Source organism: Pocillopora damicornis, chromosome 6, assembly GCF_964200805.1.
Source record: "Pocillopora damicornis chromosome 6, jaPocDami1.2, whole genome shotgun sequence".
Classification (NCBI taxonomy): Eukaryota; Metazoa; Cnidaria; class Anthozoa; order Scleractinia; family Pocilloporidae; genus Pocillopora; species Pocillopora damicornis.
In genome coordinates this window covers 7,405,437-7,412,300 of record NC_142675.1, presented here as the reverse complement: position 1 = coordinate 7,412,300, position 6,864 = coordinate 7,405,437, and the positions used below count along the sequence as shown (strand labels likewise).

Sequence of the window (6,864 nt, the reverse complement as noted above, 5' to 3'; positions counted from 1 at the left end):
TATTTATTATTACTAACACTTTGTTCTCTGCCATTGAAACTATCATGTCCAATGCAGTGATCGAGGTTCATAGTATATTCGTTGAAGCTACAAACTGCAACATGAAGATCGTCGATTGGTAGTGCAATTTTTTGACAAATGCACACACGAAAAAAAAACTCTTGCTGTACTAAGCTCCTGGACTAACGCTTTGAAAATAAGTCATCAAGATAAAGAGACGGCCAAAACGGCGTGAAAAAAAATTATTTACAAAACAAATATCAATCGGGTGCAGACCAGTTTGCGATCTATGAAGTGAAACCACGCAGTTGAACCAGGGACAACCGAAGGAAAATCGATGGAACAGCTTGGTAAAGGACATGATCCCAGGACAAAGATCCTATCGAGTCAAACTTCTTCCCGAGTCATTATTTCATTGTACCTGTCATTAATGCATTGTGCCTTTTTAGTAGAACTACACCTTTTTTCCTTCCTATTTGTTGCAAGCGTTTATTTCCTTCTAGAGAGTAGAGGTAAAGTGAGATGACATAATTACTGGCCACACTAACATGACCTCAATGTCTTAGCTGTAACTTACGTAGGAAACACCTCTTTCATCTTCATAAGTCCTACAATTGAGAAAGCATAAAAATATTTATTTTGAGCAAAGAATCAGTTTAAGTGGAAGTTTGTTATACGATGATACCATATCTGGAACATTACATCGACACAATCCAAGTGCCAGTAAATTCTTACCTCTGTTTCCCTACAGCGCCTGAAAAAGAACGAAAGGAAAAAAAAGACAAATGATGTGGATGTGGGTCAAGATTTGCTTTTGCTTAATAAAGAATCTTGCAGCCAAACCCTCTATCATAGATTATGAATTTTTTACCTACCTTTCTTACGTAGCCAGATTATGTAAATAATTAGAAGAACGATTATGAAGGCAAGAACCCCATTTATGGCTAACGAGACGTTGTTAGATGGGCAGTTACATTCCTCAGGACCTAAAATGATTCATTTTACAAAGCTTGATCAGGTAACATTCAAACAACATTTACGGTGATCGTGGTCAGTACACTGCTCTCACTACCTAGCTTGCGCTCATAAACGAAAACCGTTAACTCTAATTGGCTAGGTACTAAGGAAAAGCAAGGTGCTACTCTCTCTATAATAATTTTTAAAAGAAAATTTTGTTCGATTGAATAAAAAAACAACAGAGACAAAAACACAACTTAGAAATATGTGACTAACAGGATTGAGTTGTTTAATTAACAGATACGGAATACAGTTAGAAAAAGTCCATCTTCGGGACGAATACGTGTAAACATTTAACAATAATATTTCTTGGTAAAATGTACCTTTCGTTGTGCTTTCCGAGTCGTCTGCGGGCATAAACACTTGTTTAATTGATTCTGGATCGACTTTAAAACCTCCGAATTTGTCTTGCCTCGCAGCATCCAACAGGACAGTCAAAACATTGCTGACGACTACAGTTCGATTGAACCTCATCATGAAGTCGAGAACAACACTGCCACACCTTGGTAAGGGGAGAAAGATGTAAAATGCCGAATCGAACACCGTGCCGAAAAGAGTAAGGTGCATTCAAATGTAGATTATTTTGCATTAAAGAAGATTTTTTCAGAGCAGAGACACCAGTTTAACGCTATAATACGCCAAACTGAGATAGAGCTCCTCCCCGCCCCAAAACACAGATTGCGTTAGCGTTTGTTGTTTCAGTGTCGAGACAAACTGCACCTTACCTGGTGTTCACGGTGTTGGCGGATGAGCAGCCAAACTTTAAGGCAATTTGACAAGCCTAGAAGGACATTTGAAAAAAAATGTAAATTCGAATACTTGTTTCATAGTTGAAAATCGTTCAGAATGTCATTTTTTTTTAACAGAAATATTGAGATTTCGTTCAAGAGCAGATTGATTAAGATTCCCTTTTGATTATAATGATAAATCTTATGACAGTATTGTGTAAACTCCGGTATATGGATCAAGTAGATTATCTAACCATTTCTGGAAATTTCGCAGCAACTTCTGAACGTCTGCTACAGTTCCCCTGTATTGTCGCTGTCAGGTAAACTTCTGTGCTTTCTGAAGCTAAAGGAAGGCCGTGTCCTTTTACATTTACAAAAAACATGAAGAGCCTTGATTCTCAAAAACTGCTGAGAAGTTGTTTCTATCTAGCAACAATTCAGCTTGAACATTGTCCAATAATCCCAGCAGAGATCGTTCTGACAGAGTTTGCTACTAAGCTCGAGAGTAAACTTATGTTTTAATGCACGCAATAGCATAAACATGTTACGATTAGCCTTTTTCACAATGTTTTGATATTTGATACAGAAACTAGTAACATGTGTAAGTAGGCACACAGAGGGATTGAATTATATTTTTTGAACGAATACTATAGTTCGTTCCCCCCCCCCCACTCCACTTGAAAAATAGTTTTGCAAATAGTTTTGCAGAGCCTCATGAATCATGTTATTTGTGTTTGAAGATGGCCAGCATAATAGGCCTCAAAATATTGGAAGGAGTCTTAAGAGAAATAAAAATAATACATTTATACATTTATAATTATGCTTATTCTTATTCCTTCCATAGTGGAAGGTACAGACTTTTACTCATAAAGATATTTTGAGTCGTGCATGACACCTGACGAGATTCACATAATCGTATAAGTTTGTCTTTGATGAAAGGTAATTACGGAATAGTAACAACTTTACAAACAAGTATTTCAATTTTGATATAGATTTAGCAGTCTGTGTTATGACTGTTTGTGAGACTAAAGTCCTTCGCTAAGTTCCAGACCCTTAGTGACTTAATTCACTCTTGGTCTTTTACTCAAACTCATTTCGTAACACCAAAGAACATGCTATTATGATGATATAGTTTTACATGGTGGCAAAACAAAACGCCTATAAAAACAGTTACCTGCGGGAGTTGTTTGGGATGAAGTGGCAACTGTACTTGAAACTGTTTGAACTGAGGAAAAATAAAATACGACTTAAAATGATCGAAAAGCAATTTTAAATTTTATGTTATCATCATACCAACCTCAAACCACATGATAATAATAATACCTTACCTTAAATATTTTTTTCACGGAGGTTTAGGGTATGATAGACTATACTTCCTAAAACTTTTATTATTACTCATATTATTGTCATCAATATTATTATCATTGATACTATTATAATTATTATCATTGTCAACACTACCACTAAAAAGGACCCAAAATGTTAGAGACCTACAGACAGGTCCATAAAATCTTAGAACAAAACTGACCTTTCAGTGTTAAACTCAATAAAAAAAAAGATATCAATGGACGGGGCCAAGTTTGAAATAAGATGGAGCAGCCTAATGGTTTCTTCTAAAATCAAGAAAAAGCGCATTTCCAAGTAAAATGGACAAGGTTTTCTAGCACCAGGTTCGCAGTGTTAAACTTTGCGTGCAGAAAACGTTAACTGATCGAATTAGGCCAGAGACCAACGGCTGACTTTAAATCGCTGCATTAGGGTATGTACCTCGCACCAATCAGATTGCCGCATAAGGGTTTGTATCTCGCACCAATCATATCACATTATTTGGATACCTTGCACCAATCACAGTGTTCTCTTTCAAATTGTGTCGTGGAATCAAGGGGCTGTGCACAAAGAATGACATTACCAGAAAGTTTGGGCTCATTCATTTAAGAAGTGTAATGGGTTATAGCCTTCGCAAAATCCTTGTCGATTAACGTCGAGGTTTATCAGGATATAAAAGATTCACTGTAATTAAAGACCATACGTTTAACGCCACAAAATGAATGCATAGCTAATCTGTTTGCCCGCGAGACGAATATTTAGATGTAAGGATGTGTACATGTGATTCGACTGAAAATAAATAATTAATACAAATATCTAAGCACATACATAACGACAACAAGACTAACGACAGAGCTACAAAAAATAGAAACGAACTTACAATTTGTGGCGTAACCAGGTCTGGTATTAAAACTCTTAAGCAAAAGTAACACGGCGTAAGCAAAAACTAACGAAACGACTGACTTATTTGAAATCAACTAGTAATGAGAATTGTGTAACCAAAACAAAGCCTATACTAGCGAGAAATATAACGCTACCAGCACTACGTAATTCTTACACAACCTCATGCAAAAACGCGAGCTTAATTGAATCGAAACAGAACATCACAATAGTAGTTCAATTGAAAGAAAAACAATATGAGATCTTTTCGCAATTACTTGACAATAGACAGAAAAGCAAATTCAAGTTGCTACATTCTAACCCCTTAAGTTTACTTTAAGTATTGGGTGACTATAATTCAAATAATAAATAACGAAAGAGTCCCTTAGGTTACTCCGCTAGTGTTCAAAGTTCACGCACATCTGGTGCACAGATTCAAAGGCTTTTTTCACTTTCAATAAACAACGCGATAGTCAGGTAGATGAAGTAGAGTCCTTCTTCGGGAGTAGGATCTCTTGTTCGAGGAAACAAAGCTTTGAGATTGGCCTCGTGAATGAAGAGGACTTTGTCGCAACCTCGACAGATCAGATAAATCCATCCCTTCCGAGGTGAATTTCGAGAACGCGACCCAAAGGCCATTGATTAGGGTGAACTCTTTCATCAGGAAAAAGTATCACGTGGTCTGATCCATTTCTGCCGTTCTTGCAAGGTACTGAACCTGCTTCCAGCGACGTTAGCAGTACAAATCATTCTTAACGAAGACTCCTGGTGGCTAATTTAAATGCGATCAAAGTAACAGATGGTTAGAAGTCAAAGATTCTGAATCAACAGGACTGCCACTGCTGGGAGTCAATGGTCGACCATTGAGAATTTCCTCAACTGCTGCCATCAACGTTCGGAGCGCCTTTCCAGAACCAACCCTTACCTAAGGACTCTTAAGATTTTTCTCACTGAACAAATCATGCGTTCTCAGACTCCTCCCACGTGTGATGCACCAGAGAAATTAAACTTCCACTTGATATTATTCTGGTGTGGGAAAACTTCTATCTTCTGCTTATTCCAGTTGTTTGAGGCTTCACGAGTTTCTCTCGGCCACTTGAGTTCATACCATTGTCACTCCTTATCATCTTTGGCGTCTCTCTTTTTCTGGTAAATATGCAAAGACCGCTAATAAACGAATCTGTTTCGAAAGACTCGGTCACTTTAATATGGATTGCTCGAATAATCAAGCAGGACAAAAGACACCATAATTTTCAACTGTCTTGCTCCACGTACAGTGGACAAAAGAAATCTATGCCAACGTTAGAAAACGGAGGTTTATCTGGAATAAGCCTGTTGCCAGGTAAATCTAACATTAATTTTTGGCCCTTGGCAGCATTTTAACTTCGGCATGTCAAACAGATACCAAGTACTCTTCAAACAGCAGCCCGTCCCTTGAAGATCCAGTACTTTTGTCTCAAACTGGTCAGGACATATTCTTGGCCTAGATGACCCCCAGACTCATAAAATCCATAATGAGTAGCTTGGTAACATGGTGCTTTGAGGGTAACAGTAATTGATGTTTCAATTGCTAATCCTGTGGAGAATTTTCAAGCCGATCACCAACTCTCAACATTCCCTCTCCATCCAGAAATGGTTTCAATTTAAAGTCTCCTGCATTGTCTTGGGCCGTCTTTCGAAGACCAAAATTGTCCCAACTTGGTAAAGACGTGCTGCCAAAAAGGTGTACTCAACATGCTCCTTAGATAAGTAATATTCAGGCCACCAAAGGAACCTTAAGGTATCAATATCGTTTGGATCAACCATAACTTGATGGAACATGGTTTCAATGTCTGAGGAGAGAGATACTGGTTCCTGACGAAATCTTAAGAGGAAACCAAGCAGACTGTTAATCAAGTCGGGACCACTTAGTGGTTGGTCATTGAGCAATGTCCCTTTGTAACGGGCTGTGCAGTCAAACACCACTTGCAGTTTCCCAGGCTTATTAGGATTGAAGCCAGCATATAATTGACTGGTGGTATCTTAACTCGAGGTTGTTCATTGTCGTTTTTTATAAATTTTGGCTCATTTCGCAAACCAATATTTCAATTCATTTCGATAAAATATCAGTTCAACTGAAACTGACATCGTACACTACGTCTGAAGAAAACATTCCCCATCCTCGAAAATCTGTTCAAAACACCAGGAACATCAACAAATGTCTTCATCAGCTTGAAAATACTACTAACTAGCACATGTGTTGGTTGCTAGGCACAACACGTCAACTTCATCACCAGGGTCCCTATTCCTCCCTGTTTGGGGTTGTAATGATTCACTGTGTGGAAAGTTTTATTGAGGCAATGTAAACTGGTATAAAACATTTTTCCCGTTTTGGATTATAATTCCAAAGTACCTAAAAATGCTTTAAGATGTATCTACTCACCCTTTATGTTAAGTCTCACGGTGGCTTTTGCTCCATCTCCAACGTCATTATGTGGGACACATTTGTATTCGCCATAGTGCTGAGATCGATTGACGTTATTGATAGTATACTCATTGTTGCTGTTCTCGCTTTGGAGGCTGCCATTGAAATAGAACTTGTAAATTGATACTTGTGGCACAGCAGCCATAACTATGCACTTGAATGTAACAGTGTCTCCTTCAGTGACGGTATTTTGTTCAACACTTGTAGTGAGCCTCACACTTTCAGGTTTGTCTAAAAATTTAAATCAAATCAAAATCTTAATCTCAGTTTATTTCATCGCTCGTATATTTCGCTCGGTTGTAAGTCATAACCTCTTTTAACAGTCTAGAGGGTGCATGACCATGCAACAAGGAAGGGTTAATCTTGTATCGTTCATGGAGTGCTTTGGCAGAAAGTATAACGCCCATGGTTAGAATGCTGACTATAAGCAAACCACTTTAACTTACACAT

At 37.9% G+C, this 6,864-nt stretch overlaps 1 long non-coding RNA gene across 1 annotated transcript; it reads right to left on the bottom strand.

Annotated features, from left to right (window-relative positions):
* Positions 1–275: 275 nt before the first annotated feature.
* On the bottom strand, positions 276–6,639 carry LOC149043711 (uncharacterized). The gene is made up of 2 exons (XR_016187963.1): positions 6,373–6,639; positions 276–2,970 (listed from the first exon to the last, which is right to left on the bottom strand). It is a non-coding gene; the product is annotated as an uncharacterized LOC149043711 (long non-coding RNA).
* Between the last annotated feature and the right edge of the window lie 225 nt (positions 6,640–6,864).